At 48.7% G+C, this 17,826-nt stretch overlaps 1 protein-coding gene across 1 annotated transcript in view; it reads left to right on the top strand.

Moving 5' to 3' along the window:
• Positions 1-17,826, top strand: part of POLDIP2 (DNA polymerase delta interacting protein 2) — a 184,258-nt gene that overhangs the window by 98,019 nt on the left and 68,413 nt on the right. The gene's annotated exons all lie outside the window — the stretch shown is intronic.

Raw genomic sequence — 17,826 nt, 5'->3', positions numbered from 1 at the left:
TTCTTAAGAATACTTTGTATGCGGCAGAGACAGCTGGTAGGTCCTTGGCTCAGGGTACCCTCCTGAAGAGGCATGCATAGTTACGAAACTGGTTTTAAACCAGAGACTCCAGCTTTGCTGATAAATAAGCCAGTGGAGGAGACTAATTTATTTGGGAAGGCAGTTGACGAATCACTCGAAACTGCTAAGAAAGAGCATGACACCCTCAAGACCCTGGATCAGATCACCCAGAGGCCCTCCCCAAGGAGGGGGAGCGGGTCTAGACGTTCCTTTCGTGGCCAACGTTTCCCTCTGAACCTATACGGCTCTGGAAATAATTGGTCCTCTACCCAAGGAACCAGCTACACCACCCCGTATCCTCTAAGAGGTCAATGACGTGGAAAAGGAAGGGGCCGGAATTCCACCCCTCGAGGCTCCCTGGCCTCAGGTCAAAAATGACCAGCAGATCCAGGTCCCCTCCCATGCATCCCCGGTCGGGGGACGGCTAAGATCATTTCTTCAAGCATGGTAGGGGAGAACTACAGACCAGTGGGTACTCAAGACCGTTGCCCACGGATACTGCATAGAATTCTGCCGATCCCTCCAATTCAGACCTCCACGATCAAGACACCTGACGCCAGAACATCTGCGCATCCGGCTACAAGAAGTAGAGACCCTGCAGGAAAAGGGCGCCATAGAAGTCGTACCTCTTCTACAGTTAAAGGCGGGTATTTATTCAGTGTACTTCCTGTACTTCAGTGTACACAAAAAGGATCTCATCACGCGCCCTGTACTAGATTTGTGCCCAGCGAACACATTTGTCAAACCTCAAAAGTTTCGTATGGTCACCCCGCATGAAGTAATTCCCCTGCTCACACAGTGGGACTACATGTTAACATTGGACATGAAAGATGCAGACTTTCATATTTCAATGTTGCCGGCGCAAAGAAAATACCTCAGATTCATGATACAGGACAAGCACTATCAGTTCAAGGTACTACCCTGCGGCATAGCCTCTGCACGAAGGGTATTTACGAAGGTACTGGCAGTGGCAGCAGAACACCTGTGCAGGCTATCCATCCTAGGTTATCCTTAATCTCGACGACTGCCTCATAACGGGGGATTCCTACGGAACACGCCTGTCAAATACCCAAAGGACGATAGACCTCTTATCCAGCCTGGGATGCTCCATCAACTAGAAGAAATCCAGCTTGGATCCCAGTCAAGTCGAGCAGTTCCTAGGGTTTCTAATTCGAACAAAGGACTGCCTTGTCTTCCCCTCCAACGAGAGGGTCCAAAACCTGTTTCAAATCCCTCAATAAGTAGCCAGTCAAGAGGCGATGGTACGCAAGGCTATGTGACTATTGGGAATGATGACGTCATGCATTTATTTGGTTCCATTTGCGCATGCGTCCAATGCAAGAGTGGCTCAACAGCCAGTGGTGTCAGGCCAGCGGACAATGGGACGATCTAGTGTTCGTCTCGCCAGCCCTCGTCCTCTTGCTGCACTGGTGTTCAAGGGAGAACCTCTTTAAGGGAAAGTCCTTCACCAGCCCTGCAGTGGTGGCCACTCTCACTACAGACTCATCTCTCACGGGGTGGGCAGCTCACCTGCTTTAGCAGAGAGCGCAGAGTCTGGTCGTCGGACATAGCATCCAACCACATAAATCTGTTGGAACTGTTACCAGTTTTCAAAGCACTGAAAGCCTTTCAGACACAACTGCAGGGGAAGACGGTCCTGATCCTCACAGACCGCATCACGGCCATGTATTATCTGAACAAACAAGTGGGCACTCACTCTCCAGGGCTGTGCAAACTGTCCCAGAACATTTGGAAGTGGGCTCTCAAACGCAACATTTTCCTGTTGTCACATGTTCCAAGGGAACTCTGCCTTCTGGCAGACTTACTCAGCAGAGATTTCCCACTACCCATGGAGTACGAATGGCGATTACACAAAGAACTCGTCTCCAACGTTTTCACAGAAGGAGGCTTCCCAGAGATTGACCTGTTCGCAACAGATCTGATGATTGTATCTGCTTAGATTCACATGCGCCCACCCTTCCTCCCCGCTCGGCCGGAAGGAACATAGATGTCTTACTACTTTCTATCTTTTCTGTACTCAAATAGTCATAAGGCTCCCTCACAGCAGGAAAAATACAATCGGAGGGACCTCGATGCGTGAGGGATTTTGGGTACACTACACGTCACGTTGGGGATAGTGTTGCAGGCGCGCCCATGTCGACGACGTCTTTCGGGAATCGAAAGACAAGATGCAATACTCTGCAGTTACCACTGGATGTCAGACTATATGCACAGCATGTGAATCTAAGCAGATACAATCATCAGAAATGCTTTTATGGTAAGTACTGCATGTCATACTTTGGTTTTGAACACTTTTTGCCAACATCCAGAATATACCTTTGCTTTCATCCTTTTGTTGTTTTGTTTTAGTGGGACGGTCAGGATAGGATGTTTCATTTTGGAAACAAGAACGGCTTTTTAGTTATGTACTTCCTGACATAGACTGAGTCTTAGTTTTGATTTTTAGGGAAATTCCACTTAGAATTGGGCCATGTTAGTCAGTTTACCAACCCGTTTTTTTTTTTCCAATAAAAGTCTGTACTTGAGAATATGAATCCGTTGTGTCCGACTCTCAATTTCTGACCCCTCACAATTCTGACCAACAGGGTCTGCTGCCCTTGAATTACTTACTGTTTTTGAAGTCTAATTTGGTTATACTCGCCATCGATATCTGAATGCCATTCCAAATGTGTCATTAGGTTTTACTCACTGTGAACGGCATATTGCTGCTCTAAATAATGTTCTACTTTGGTTTGCTTACTATAGTATTGTGTTGGTTTTTGTAATTGTGTTCGACTTATGAAATACTACTTATCTTCCCAAAGATTTCTTTGCGTAGGTGTATATGAAATCATTATTTGTTTACAATACATAAGTGTATCAGTGTTTCTTTGGACCATATGTATACTACAGTTTCTCTGTACTTTTCTACAGCCCGCTCTCCCTCCTAAGATGAGCCTGGTTGCTCTGTCATTGCTACCATTATCTCAGGCGGTACAGCCTTGCACTTGGAGATATGTTTTGCATAAGGTATGGTTTCATAAAGTCATTGAAAACTACTGTCCTAAGAAGTGGTTTTCCAATGGGAACACCCAGCCTCCCAGTCTGAACTGGCTTCAGTTAGGCACACTGCAGGACAAAGGATAGGGGAGTTTCGGTCACCTCCCCCACTTCCTGTCCTGCCAGTCACTCAGAGAAGCTTTGCAGGCTTTGTTAAGCAGAATTGCATGCAGTACCCTCTGGGACCACCACACACAAATGGGACTACGGATGTAAACAAGACCAGCCTTTGGTATAAGTCTGTACCACACAGTTTGTTGGTAGCGAGCTGAACAGCCAGGCTTGTCTCAAGAGTGGGCAGTACTAGTAGTTGCACACAGAACTTTCAATCACAGTGGTTCAAGTAGACACTTATACTCAAGGTTTCTTGGTAAAACACTTATTAATTTATTTACACAATCATTTATAAAACATTTCACTAGAATAAAACTTAATATTATAGACCAATACACTTCAATACAAAACTCTAAGCTTTTCAGACAGTTTGAGCTCCCTAGAAAAAGAAGCCAAATGGCAGTTCAGTTACTTAGCAGTGAGCAAAAAGGCCAAAAGTAAGTAGAATCGATTTATATGTACTTTCTAGGCAATGCAAATACTTTCAGTTCACCAGAATAGTTCAATTCATGTCAATAGGCCAAAGTCAATGCGCTAGTGTTCTGGATAAGAAAGAGCAGTTCTGGTATCAAACGGTAAAGTCTTTGCAAAAGTTCTCAGATGTAGTTCAGGTGAAAAATAATCATTTGTGGGGTCGCAAGCTGATTAGGCCTGCAAGTTGGGAAAGTTTTACAAACTCTCCGCGAGAGTGGCGTTCTCTCAATCAGGTTGCCACAGTACCTTTTTGTGAAGAAAACAAATGTTGCTGAAGTCGTGGTTCCTGGCAGCTCCTGCAGATCTCGCTGTTCCTGAGCCTCAGTCGTGGGGACAAGAGGGAGGACGTCGGGGGACTCCTGCACTGCACGCATCGTTGAAGAAAGCAAACAAAATGGAGTCACTTCAGTTCCAGTAGCTGTAGATTCACTAACTGGTGTCCCTCTCCCTGGTTAAACCTAACCAGCCTTGAGAATGGTATCCAGGTGTCTTACGAGAAGAAGCTGTCCTTCAAGGAGCTTCTCTGTCGAGTGGAGTTTGGCAATTCGGACATGCAGCAGTGCTTCACCGGGCAAACCAACAGTCAGTGGTTGCAGCAGCCGTCCTCTTCCAGCTCGTCTTCAGTTCTTTCCTTCCAGTGGTCGATTCTGCCTTCCAGTCCTGAAGACTCGCCTTTTAAACAGTTTTCTTCCTTTCATTCCAGCCTAGCTGTCACTCACCCAGCAGGGTGGCTGTCCTTGCAGGACAGTCACCCAGCCAATCACGCCAGAGTGCATTTCTCCAAGGGCGGACTTCAGTCCTGAAGCCCGCCAAAGGCACACAAACAAAGGGACCAAACCTGGTTTGGCATGCAGAGACAAACACTAGAACCTTTCCAAAAAGAAATGGTGAAAAAAGACCGGACCTGTTTAAACAAAGGGGCTTAAGGCGCCGTCTTGAAAAACATAGCTCCCGTGATTTTTAGCTACCGGTGTTCACAGTCGGGAAAAATCATGGTAGTTTGTTGTAAAACCACTGCCACCAGCCTTTTCAATAGGAAAGGGTAGCATTTGACTGTTACATGAGTGTTTAGACACGGGATATTATGTAACCCCTCGAGCACTCCATTGTAAGATGGTGTGTGCTGGGTCTATGAATTTGGAAAAGACTAGTAAAGTCAATTTCACTTTACATTCTCTTGGAAACAGTAGTTCATCCCAGAGAAGGTCTTTTAACCTTTGGGAAGTCTAAAAGACATCCCTGTGTCACTGCACTGAGGGTGCTGTGTAACGCACACGAAAGGATGATGCCTATGGAATTATCCAAAACTCAGAGAACACATAAAAGTAAAACACACATCAAAACACATGAGAGTGGGAAAAAAAGCTCACACTATTTCCAGGTAAAAAAATAGTCCTCAAAATCCAGCAAAGTTGCTGGGGGTCTCGGAGGTGAAGGGAATTTGCAAATTTCTGAGAATTCTCCCCAACAGGCTTTCCTTGGTAAACCTGCCAAAGACAAAGTGACCAGAGAATCTTCCCCCCCACCCATATATGTAGAAGGACCCAGAAAGGACACGTCATGTTGAGAGCTAAAGTAAACCACCATATTGGGTAAATGTTGTCCCTTGTGCCCCTGCTGCAGCTGCGAAGACCGCCTACGACAAAAGTCCACAAAGTTGTGCAAAAGGTACACTGCCACCAGCTTGTACAGACGACTTGTCACAGTAACCAAAAGGTTAGTGCAGAGGTGAGCAAAGGGATACACTGTATCCCCTCAGCACTTCACATAAGGTGGGGGTGTGCTGATCTTGCAAAATAAAACGCTGGTAGAATAAAAAGTGTTCCCCTGTCCTGCTAATTACAAGAGTTAGTCAGGGAAATAAAGAAACAAAGTGGCAGCTCTAAGCACTCCCAGCAACACTGCACAGAAAGTGCTTTGTGCTGCTTTAGGAGAATGTAGATGGCATAAAGTTGGACGAAAGCATGACTCTAAACGGAAATACCAAAAAGTGGTCAAAAACGGTTCCATATACCAGAGTAAAAAGGGGGAGTGAATGGGGTGGGGGGAGAGAGGGTATGGGGGAGGTTGAACTCACTCAGGATAATTGGCAAAATCATTCCAGGGGACTCGAGTGGAGATTTCACAACAAAAAATCTACCATAACAGTAAGATTGCTTCAGCGAAAGAATCTGCAGCTCTTCGGGCCTTGAGCTGACCTGTCCACCACAAAAAAGGCTGCCATGCACTCTGCTAACTCAAAATAGACCTTGTCGTGGGCAAACCATTTAAATTTCCTAATGAGACTGAACCAATGGAGGAGACAGGAACTACCAATTTCATGTAGTTTAGTACAAACTGTTGCCCTGTACATTCCAGTCCCTGCAATGCAGGCTGCGTAGAAACCCATCTGTATCTCAAAGGCGGTTAAATAAGAAATTACATTTAAACCCCTTTTACAGGACTTCATTTAAAAAACTCAAAGATAGAGAATAAGATGGTTTCCCTCAAAAAGCTTCTTGGCTGCTAGAATTTGTCCCAATTGTCTATAAGATTGTGGGTATAATAGCTAAGATCTCCAAACATATGATGCAAGGCAGCTAGCTGTACTTTCATTGTGCTTTGAGTACCAATGGTCACTTCTCTACCAATGCCTCTGTAAGGGACCAGAGGCCTGATTTGCTTATTTGCCTTCCCTTGTCTTCCATTTGAGGGCTGAGACCCGACAAACACTGTTCCTCTCATTTTGCTCCATTGTACTTCATTCTGCTACTTTTCATGGGAAGACGGCAACAATTGGCACTTGAGCAAGGAGGAATTGCTTTGTCAACCAGGGACACCTGTTAAATGCAGCATCCGTGGTCACCAGGCCCATTCATATATCCTACCCAACAGTCTCTTGTCACGTGTTTCCCCATGTACTCGCACTGCTGCAATAAAGACTTGCATAGCCTCTAATATGTCTCATGTCCCGTCCCCTTATAAATGGGGACAAGGAGTCGGGAGGAAGAAATGGAGCCCACAGTTTGCAAATGCTTCTCTAATCTCTTGAGCGATGCTTGTATCTGCTTTGTCCAAGCAGCATATGGGTATGTACTTTTGTTTCTTTTTTTATTCTGTTTTTTAATAACACTTGCATCAATTGTACCCAGCTTAAGGAAAACATTTTCATAATGTTGAGCTTTTGCATGGGGAAGCCATATAGATTGTGTAAACATAATTGGCTTTATTAAGGACCTCAGTATCCACCCCCCATGCCACTCCCTCTATCTGTTCTTACCTCTGAAAAGCACTGTTATGCATCTGTACTATTGTATACCTCTGTAAAGCGCTCCATTGCTTCTCGAAGTGACGCTTCTTGGTGTAACAAGAGCAGAGCGCCTCTGTTATCAAGCTTTAGTCTGTCCCGGCTATGCAGTGGTAAATTGACATTGTTATGGAGGTTTTCCTAAAGTATACCTGTGGTAAGACTTTATAAAACTATCCCTTGGTATACAGGTCCCAACTTTTAGTACAAGTCTGTACTACTTAAGGTTCCAGTAGTATGGCAGAGCGCAGCAAGGCTTATTTTAGGAGGGAGTTGTGAGCTGTAGGTAAGTACAATGACTGCAGTAAATACATAGGCCCAAGGAAACTCTTACACACTTATAGCTAAAGTAAATGTTAGGCAAGAATTGATGTAGTAACCCTATGGGAGACTACACAACCCTTGTCCTCTTGGTATTGGGTAACCCACCTATTGATATAGGTCAGTACTACACAAGTTGGTAGTGTGACTGAGCAGCCAGACTTATCTCAAGAGGGGTAAATGTGAGCTCTAGCAATGAAATCCACCAATACAAGTATCCAAATACACTTGCACTCAAGGTTTATAGTTGAATCAATTATTTATTTAACTGTCATTTTTAAATAGGCATTGTTTAAAAAGGGCAATGTATGGGGCGTGGCTTGGCGCCATGGTGAACGGTTTGGTCCGGTGAGGGCTCCCGGCCGTGACCGCGTGTAAACCAAAAATGCCCCGGTAAAATCCAGTTTCCAGGAAGCAAAATCAGTGCCCGGCAGAGATTGGGGGCTGCTCCAGCTATTGCTCCGAAATCGATGCCCTAACCCGGCTGGGGACCGAGTTCTGCCGAGGCGGCCCGGCGAGAAAACACGGCAACAAAGCGACCCCAAGATGGCGGCCCGCTGTGCTACACGGCCAACCCTCCTCCAGAAGACAGCCTGATTGGAGCGGAAGCCGCGGGAGTACGCCCGAGAGCCTGCAGCGAGTGACTCCTTCGAGGCGTGGAGCGGCGGGGCTCCTCCGGCGCTTTCCCAGCAATAGGACCCAGCGGCGGCGTGGTGGGTGTCCCCCTTCCCCCACGAGAACCCACCAGAGGGTCCCAAGCAGGCAGCGCCGCATCGAGAGCCCAGGAGCGGGCCTAGCTACCAGCCGTGGATGAACCCCCACCACGGAGATAACCAGCGCGGTGTCCAGATGCCCCCCTTCCGATTTCCTCAACCCCTGGCAGCAACTCTGAGCCGTCTGCTCCTGTGAGGGGACAGCCTCCTGCCGAGGGAACGGAGCAGCAACTCGTTAACCCCCCCCTCCCCCCCCCGCGTGGGTGCGGCACACTGATGGGGGCACAGCAGCGCTGAAAGACCGTGCGCGGAGTCGTCCCTGCAGCGACGGAAGAAGGTCCGCCACAGAGAGTGATGGTGCGGGTCTTCTCCGCCTCTTCTCCCCCTCCTGGCAGGCCCCCGCGGGCTGGCCGGGTACGCGGGGAGCAGCCATCCCTTCACAATCCGGGGTCGGCAGAGCTCCGGAGCCGGGGAGGAGTTAACCCCAGATTCTACACGTGCCAGGACACGAGCCGGAGCAAGGTAGGGCGGCACTTGCCGCAATCTCTAAGGCCGGCCAGGGGCCCTCGCCCCTGCCTCTCATCTCCAGCTCCCAAGGGTGGGCGCGCGGTGCCCTGGCCACAGCGATCCACCACAGAAGCGGGCCCCTCACTCGAACCTGCATGGGAGGTGGTGCCCCCTCCCTCATCTGGCGCCGCAGACCTTAGCACACCTTAGCCTTGCACCCGGTGCTTCTACCTGGCCCCTGGAGGAGGTGGGGCAGGCCGGATAGGACTGGCGGCCAGACATCTCCCCGCCGGAGCCCCCAGGCAATAACCCAAGGGCCCAATCAACCTAAGCTCCTAACAGCAGAGCCACAGGGCGGGCTGGCTCACCCCCGGGACCCCCCCTGGTGAACAGCTAAAAACAGCCCTTGGAGGTGGGGGGACGGCCCTGTTCCCCCGCTACACATACAAAGCACAGTGTCCAGGAACCCAAAAACACACAAACACACCGACATAGCAACCCTGCTAACTACCCCCGTGGGGGAGAAGACGAAGAAAGGAGAATGTCGCGACATGGCAGGAGCACCTCCCGACTCCAATACGGAGATGCCAGCTCAAACTGTCACCAAGGCAGACCTCCTGGAGCTTCTATCTGCCATAATCAAGGAATACCAAAAAGGGACAGAAGAATTGAAAGGCAAAATATCGTCCCTAGACAGAAGAGTAGGGGAAGTCGAAACCAGGACAGAAGAAATAGAAACAACCCTGTTCGAGCAAAACTTTGAGATTGGAGAGGGGGCGGACAGACTCGCTGCACTGGAGGCCAGATGCGAAGCCTTGAAAACGAGCACGAAGAAGCCGAAAATAGATCCAGGCGCAACGATCCGTCTGAGAGGAATCCCGTGCTCCGTCCCCGAAGAAGAACTCGACCACTATGTCAACGATTTATTCCGCTTCATACTTACTCTCCCAGACAGAGCCCCCCTGGAATTGGACAGGGTTCACAGGGTCAGAGCCAGACAAATCACAACCTCCCCGCCAGACGTCCTAGCAAGAGTCCATTTCTACAAGGTCAAGGAAGATATCATGAAGGAAGCTAGAAGCTCAGCCCGCATCAGCTTCAGAGATGCCCAAATATCCATGTACCAGGACCTGGCAGCAGCCACTCTTGCCAAAAGAAAAGCCCTCAGACCACTCACCGAATGGCTACGGGTCAGGAAAACGACCTAGCGCTGGGGGTTCGCCACAGCCCAAATTTTCAACTGGGAGGGCAAGCCGCGACTAATCCCCTCCCTCAAGGAAGCCAAGCGCTTTATGAACCCGGATGCCGAGGGGGAGACCCCACAGAGGCCCCCCCCACTGCCCCGAGTCATGGGCCAGGGTATCGGGCCGCCGCAGACCCCGAGGTCCACTGAGCAAAACAAAAAGGGACATCAATCTATAAGGAAGAACCCCCCCCCCCGCACTCCCCACCCTCTGTCACAGCCTCGATACAGGGAGGTGGCTCGGCGCTCCCTCCGGAACGGATTACTGACACAGAGGGTAATAGAATCGATCTTACCCGAGTTGCTCCTCCGAACGAACAAACTACTGGCTCACGCCCCTCAAGCTTAACCTCCCAGGCGGCCCATCTGCCCCCTAAACTGAGGGGAACCACTCTCACGAAGCCGGAGATGGGGCTCCATCCCCTCCCTTGGAGGAAGGCTGAATATCTTTAACCTGTATTTTACCGGTCGACGGAAGAGGCATGCCATGCCTCCATCGAAGCTGTTGCACTGGTCCGGCCGAGTGCCCCGTTGGTCGAAGGCTGGTCCGGAAACCTTGTTATTGTTTGGGGGGCGGGGGGAGCAGAGGGGGGGAGGCCCCTCAGGGTGGGGGGGGGGACTGTTATATGAAGGCACCGAGAAACTCGAATCATTGAACCTCTAGGGAAGACCATGAGCTGAACTACCCTGGTTTCAAAAGATGGGTTAATTAAATAAATCACTCATCACGACTTGGAATGTTCAGGGTCTCAACGCGCCAAGAACACGGAAGTCTGTAGAACAGACTGTACCAACTTGCAGCCGATGTTGTCTTTCTCCAGGAAACCCACCTTATCGGAGAAGATGAAAAGCGGATCCGCTTTCGACGCTACCCGAAATGCTACTTCGCCTCAGCCATACAGAAAAAAAGAGGAGTCGCAATCCTGCTAAGCCAAGACCTGCCACTAACCCAGATCACCATCAAGAGACCCTGAAGGGAGATTTCTGCTCCTAAAAGGCCTCCTAGTCGAACTGCCAATCACCCTAGTAGCACTCTATGGTCCAAACAAAGACCAAGGCCAATTCCTCCGCAACCTCCTCCCTACCATCACCGCCTTCTCCACTGGACACCTACTACTTGGGGGAGACTTTAACCTCCCTCCAGATCCTAGCATGGATAAGACGCTCCCAGCCTCTAGGGAAGACTTCAGCAGATCCCTAGCCATGGCCGAATTCCTTCGGGAAACCAAAACTATAGACATCAGGAGACTGCGCAACCACGGAGAAAGGCGATCCAAAACTATTTAGCTGAGAACACAACCCCAGGTTCCTCAACGGCAACAGTGTGGGACGCCATGAAGCCGGTGATCCGAGGAGTGGCAATGGACGGCACAGGCAGACTCGGGTGGCAAAACCTGCTGAAGCAACGAAAGCTGGAGGAGCGGCTAGTCGAACTGGAGAACAAACTTAAACATCACTACACGAAAACAACGAACCGCCAACTAAAAAAAGCAAAGAGAGAACTGGAGATGCACCTAGCAGACCGGGCCACCAGAACATTAACCTATACGAAACAATTTTACTATCTCAATAGCAACAAAGCGAACCGGCTCCTAGCTCACAAAATGAAAAAGCTCCAAACCCGGAACCTTATCCAAGCCCTGCTGGATAAAAACGGCTCCCTACACCATCTAGACCCGGAAAAGCTTGAGATAATGGTCCAACACCACAAGGAAATCATGGCGGGACCCCCAACCCAAGGCCCCTCCATCGCTCAGTTCCTAGCCCCAATCTCAAAGCCGCAACCTCCCCCCCCCGATGTCCGACCTGGAGGGCCCAATATCGGCGGAAGAAGTCAGCTAAACAATCCGCCAGCTGAAGAACACCACACACGGGCCTGACGGGCTGACTACGAAATTCTATAAGAAGTTTGCTCACCTGCTGGCACCCCACCTGGCAAGTCTATACAATTCGTTCCTCTCCACCGGCTCCACTTCTGCATCCATGAACGAATCCATAACAATGCTAATCCCTAAACCTGGGAAAGACCGTACGCAGTGTGCATCATACAGGCCCATATCTCTCCTAAACAACGACGCAAAGATTTTCGCCAAAATCCTGGCGAACAGGCTGGCCCCGCTCCTTCCAGAGATCATCCACCCGGACCAAGTAGGCTTCATTCCGGGGCGGGGAACCCTAGACAATATCCGTAGAACCATCAACATCATAGAGTCAGCAAATAGGATGGGCTCAGAGATGACAGTCCTCTCCCTGGATGCGCACAAGGCTTTCGACATGGTGGATTGGGGGTACCTGAAGGAAGTACTTAGACATTTCGGCTTCGGCCCAAACTTCGCAAAGTGGGTCCTGGCCGTTTACCAAAATCCCCACACGAGACTGCGACTAAACGGAGTCAAATCGACAAAATCAAAATAACCAGAGGCACAAGGCAGGGATGTCCACTCCAAGGCCCCCCCCCCCCTTATCTTTGCCCTATCAATGGAGCCATTTGCGGACAGGATCCGTCTGAACCCATCAATACACAGGCTTACGGTCAAAGAGGAGTCATACAAAATAGCATTATATGCAGACGACGTGCTGCTCGCGCTCACCCGAACCAGTGGAGAGCCGGGGGCCTGGAGACCATAGCAAACCTCTACGAGAATGGTCGCCCACTAAACTTCGAGGAGTGCAAAGTAAAGTTCAAAATCACGGAAACTGAAAGGTTCCGGTACACACAACTAAGGCACTGGTTGTCGAACGAGCAAGTCAGGAAGCACGGCAGCATAGAGCTTTTGGCGCTAGAGCACACTCTGTCAGCAAGCCCCCTGAGAGGAAAAATCTCCACCCTGTACAAAATTCTGGACAGGACTGACCCCACGATAAAAGAGCCCTACATGCTTAAATGGGAAGAAGACATTGGCAGACCGATTTACACCTGAAGAATGGCAGCACATCTGGTCCCGAGCACAAAAGAGCTCAAAGTGCGTGACTAACAAAGCGCATTTAATGTTTGCTACAGATGGTACCGTACCCCCAAAATTCTAAACAAATGCAATGCAGCCATCCCTGTTGGAGGGGATGCCCGGACTGAGGAACCCTGTTCCATCTCTTTTGGACTTGCCCAAAAGCCACCCAGTTCTGGGAAAAGGTCCTGGACCAGATCAAGGGAATTACGGGACTTTCCATAACCTGGGTCCCAGGAATCGTGCTGCTGGGGGCGACCGGAGACGGCCAATTCCCCCTGACGGACGCCCTGGTGGATCTCTGCTCCCACCTCCTCACTGCCGCTAAAATTTCCATCGCCAGACTCTGGAAAAACCCGGAGGGCCCGTCTACGCAAATGTGGCTGTCCAAATGCTGGGACATTGTGGCAGCCGAGAAAGTGGCGGCCGTTAGACTCAGTAACAAGCCTAAATTTGAACGTACCTGGGCCCCCTTCCTAGACTTCGTGCAGAATTTCCCTGGTTTGGCGAGACAGCTCCCGACGCTGCGCTGGATGGAAGTCCAGGACTGAAAAGTGGGAAACAGAATGGAGGGCCGAGAAGTGGAACAGACCCTTGTGCACCCCCAAGTCACTACAGACTAAACAGACTGGAGTCCCGAGCCACAGAAGGAACCCATCCTACACCCAGCTACATAGGAATTTTCGAAACCTTGACGCTTCACCAACGCGGAATAGAGCAGTCGTCTTCCCCCCCCCCCCCCCCCGGTCACTCTTGGACGACTCAGTCCCCCCCAACCCCCCCCTCCCACATCCCTCTCCCCTAGTTGTTACATTGGACTTTAACTCCGATGAAATCTCATGATTGACGATATCTCAGTTATGTTTCTTGATGTTTTCTTTTTGTTGCCTTTCTATTCTTAAACATTAGAACAAGTGCCAATTCAAGTAATGCTCGTAATATGTATAACTTGTTATGCCAAAACAATAAAAACAATGTTGGAAAAAAAAAGGGAAATGTATGCAACAATCAAATACACTTTATGGTCCCAGAATTAATACAAAGCTAGTATATAGTCTTTAGAGATGCTTCTTACACACTTCCTACACCCTGAGGTGACTTCACGAACTAGGACAGTAATAGCATTTATATATCACTAGTACACTTTGTAAATTCTGAGGTTGGTAGAAAGGAAAGGTTAACGGAAGGAAAAGGGTAAAGCAGGTTCTCAAAGCATGTGAGCACTTCCAATGAAGTGTAGATAAAAACCTTTCCCAGCAATATTAGTTAAAGAAAAACAATGTATCCCCTATGAGGGACAGTAAGACTCAAAGTCAAATGGAATAGAGGAGTCTGAAGGGAGCCAGGACAGCCAAAGTCAATTGGAGCAAAGTTTATGGAGCTGAGGCACTTCTTATATAGTATAAGGCTTGCACAAAGTTAGTTTCTTGAAGAAAAATCACTTTAGGGTCACAAGCTGTTATACTTCTGAAGGTTAGAGCTGGAATCAACTCTAGAAAAACAGCTACTGCAAGTCTATACTGAGAAGAGAAAGCTACAGACACTGAGGTAAGTACCCAAAGATAGAACAGTACCTTTTGTTCGAAGAAGAGGGCCCAGCTGGCTTCTGTGGTTGCAGCGATGCAGATCCTGTGTTCCTGGGCCTCCGTCGTGGGGACAAGAGGGGTGGACGTCTGGGGACTACTGCGGCAGCAATTCGATGGTCGGCAGCAGCACCTTGTGGTTTCAGCGCTCAGTAAATATCACCACTGCGGATCTCGGACACCGGTTGGACTTCCTTCACACCTCGAGTCCTGCTCTCTGGTGAGGTAACTCAAGCTCTGGTCGGACTGCTTCTGGAGGGTCCTTGGGCTCCTGAAGCTTTTGGCCGGCTTACAGACGTTGCACTAGACTATGGATTTCTCAACCCTTGGCACTCGGTACCTGCAGCAGCAAAGTAGTACAGCCAGTTGGGGAAGGTGTTCCAGGAGAATTCGTTTGGGGGTTTGTTGGTCCCATTAACCCAAGGGAAGTTGTCCCTTCCGGAGCTTCTCTTGTTGATCAGAAAAGTTTCAGCACAGCAGCAGGGCTTCACCGGGCAGTTCAACGGTCCAGGAGGGTGCAGCGAGCTTCATTCACGGTTTCTTCATTCGGTTGTTCTTACCAGTGGTCGACTCTCTCTAGTCCCAAAACCCTTGCCTTTTAAGCAGGTTTCTCCCATTCATACACAGCCTAGTTGTCACTCAAACAGCAGGGTGGCTGTCCTACAAGGACAGACAGCCAGCCGGCCAGCCAGTCAGGACTGGGTGCATTCGGGTTACCCTGGAGACAAAGAACTGGGGAGTTTCGGGCACCTCCCTCACTGCCTGCCCTTGCAGACACGGTGGAGCCAGAGACTGGTTCCAGTAATGAAGTCTGCCAAAGGCAAACCGAACAAGGGCTCAACATGGCTTGGCACGCAGAGTAAAACCCAAGAAAGACCTCGCAACAGAGAATGGCGAAAAAAGACCAGGGCCATTTTGACAAAAATGGTCACCCATGGGTGCTATACTGCAGCTGAGGATTCAGCCTGTGGTAGAAATGCACAATGGTAGGAAAATTAAACCACTGCCACCAGCCATTTAAAGTAGTGAGGTAACATACATTTTTTTACATGAGTAAGTACGAACGGGGCTATGAGTAACCCCCCAGCACTCCAGTTAAAATGGTGTGTGCTGGACCTACAAAGAGAAAAGGTAAGTAAAGTAAATTTCAATTTCCTATTCTTGGGAACTGTAGTTCACCCAAGAAAAGGTATTTAAACCTTAGGAGAAATCTAAAGGATTTCTCTGACACTGCACTGAAGGTGCTGTGTGTCGCCATACAAAAAGTAGATGCCTATGGAGTTTCGGACTCCAAAAACATAATCCAAATCAGATCAAAATACACGAGAGAGTGAGAAAAAGGTCTTACTCCAGGGTTAAAATTAAAAAGTTTGCAAATCCTGCAAAAGAGCTGGGGGTCTCCAAGGTGGGAGGAACTAAGCCCTGAAATGAGAATTCTCCCTAACCGTATAAAATACTTATTTGTTTTATATACGCATGGTTAAAGTTAAATCTCAGGTAAGTGCTATTTCAAACTAACACAATATAAAATAAAAGCAATACTTCAGGTGAGTAAACCATAACTTAAGAATTATACATGAACAGAGTTCAATAGTGGGTAAAAGCACTCCTTACAGCAACTCATAAAATGTTCTGTTGTAGGAATAAAAAGGTAAGCCATATCGGATCTGTAATTTTAAAGATGCATATTACTTTTGAGAGGCCCTAAGTCTTTAGCAGTCCATCCCTATGTAGGTATGATATCTTCAAAATCAGATTGGAGGTAAGGCACCGTTGCAGAAAAGGCAAAGTATCAGAGGATTCTTCAAGAACAAGTAAAGGACTTTTGTTGGTCAAATAGTTTACAGGGACCTTGGGAAAGAGTGACAGAATGACTCAAGGTATGTACTACCCCAGTACCTGAGGAGTTGTGAAGAAGATGCAGTTGGATTCATGGTGCAGCAGTGCTGCACCCGGTGGTCTGTTCCTTGGTCGTGGTGACGAAAGGAGGGACTTTGGAAAGGATGTTGCAGCAGCAGCCGAGAAAAAGGACTCCCAGCAAAGGATTCTTCATGCTCCAACGTCGACCTGCAGTTTTGGTGCCTTTTCACAGGCTCCAAGGAGGAATGTTTACTGCCGGGTCAATCCACCTCGATTCTTCAGTTCAGCACTCTGGTGAGGGGATTTTGAGGAGGGGGGATCCTGCCTCTGGAGGTCCAAGGTGGGCCCCTCAAAGTTCTGGGAATATTCGTTTTTGGGAAGACTGTACTGCAATATGGTTGGAGATCGCAGGGTATTGGCGGTTTGCTGCCCAGGAAGGTTGCAGCACTTTGTGGGATGGTTCGTCTGGCAGGTCGTCGTATGGCTGATTGGTCCCACCAGCCAAAGGTACTCTTCGGAGCTCCTCTGTCGATTAGAAAATGGGGTCAGGGCAGCAGTGGTCTCTTTGCAGTTGCTGGAAGGGGCTGCAGTAGTCTCTGGTCATAGTCTTCTTTGGTTCTTCTGTTCCAGTGGCTGACTTGTCTTCTGCCACTACATCCTTGCCTTTTATCAGGAATTCACCCATCCTATCAGGACAGCCAGCATTCCCCCCCAGTGGAAACTGGTTTCTCTCAGCACACCAAAAGACCAAGAATAGCAGTGTTTTGGGATCCTCCCAGTGTTTCCTGTCCTCGCACACTGGAGCCTCGGTGGGCTTCACAAAGGATTCCTGCCCAAGACCAAACTCGAACCAGAACCTCTGCACGCCGAATGGTAGAACAAGGACCAAGAAAGTACAAGCACACAAGAAATGGCGATAAAATCAAGAAGCCTCCGTTTCGGGTCAATGGTGACCCGTCTGAGTATAACCGCAAGTCTGAAGACTGCCTGTCACCAAAAACTGTGCAAAAGTCGGTGTAACATGTGCATTGCCACCAGCCATAAATGTATACTTGTCACTGTAACAGAAATGTTAAATGAGCAGTGAGAAAGGGGATACAAGGGAACACCTCCTGAGTGTGCCACATAGGATGGTGTGTGCTGATCTCATAAAAGGAAAAGTGAAGGATAAAAAGTATCCCTCTTACCTGGAGAACAGTAGTTCTTTAGTAAAATAAAAGAATTTAAAAAGGATAGCCCAAAGGGCTTTCAGCAACTCTGCACGAAAGGTCCTACAAGCTGCAAAAGTGAAACGCAGATGCCTTTTGAAAAGTATGAAGGAAAGCAAGACTCCATAAAACAAAGTAAAAACAAAATGAACGTGCTTCCCATGGTCCGAGCAAAAAGAAGGAATGAGGGGGGAAAAAGCTCCCCTCATTCTAGAGAACAAGAAAAGGGTCAAGAAGTCCAGCAAAAGTGTTGGTGATCTCGCAGGCAAAGGGGATTTGGTATAAAAATTAAAGATCTCATTAACACACATCCACTGGTAAATCTCTGGACTTGATCAAGTGTTGGGAGGGTGTAGACATTATGGAACAATGTCTGATTGACTCATTTAAGTGATGCGTGTGTACTTTATCCACAGCAAGTGAATCTGGTAATCAAGATACGAGACGATGTA

Source organism: Ambystoma mexicanum, chromosome 9 (assembly GCF_040938575.1).
Source record: "Ambystoma mexicanum isolate Mex_15411 chromosome 9, UKY_AmexF1_1, whole genome shotgun sequence".
Classification (NCBI taxonomy): Eukaryota; Metazoa; Chordata; class Amphibia; order Caudata; family Ambystomatidae; genus Ambystoma; species Ambystoma mexicanum.
The sequence above is the reverse complement of the archived record's forward strand: the minus strand, read 5'-3'. Positions and strand labels throughout refer to the sequence as shown.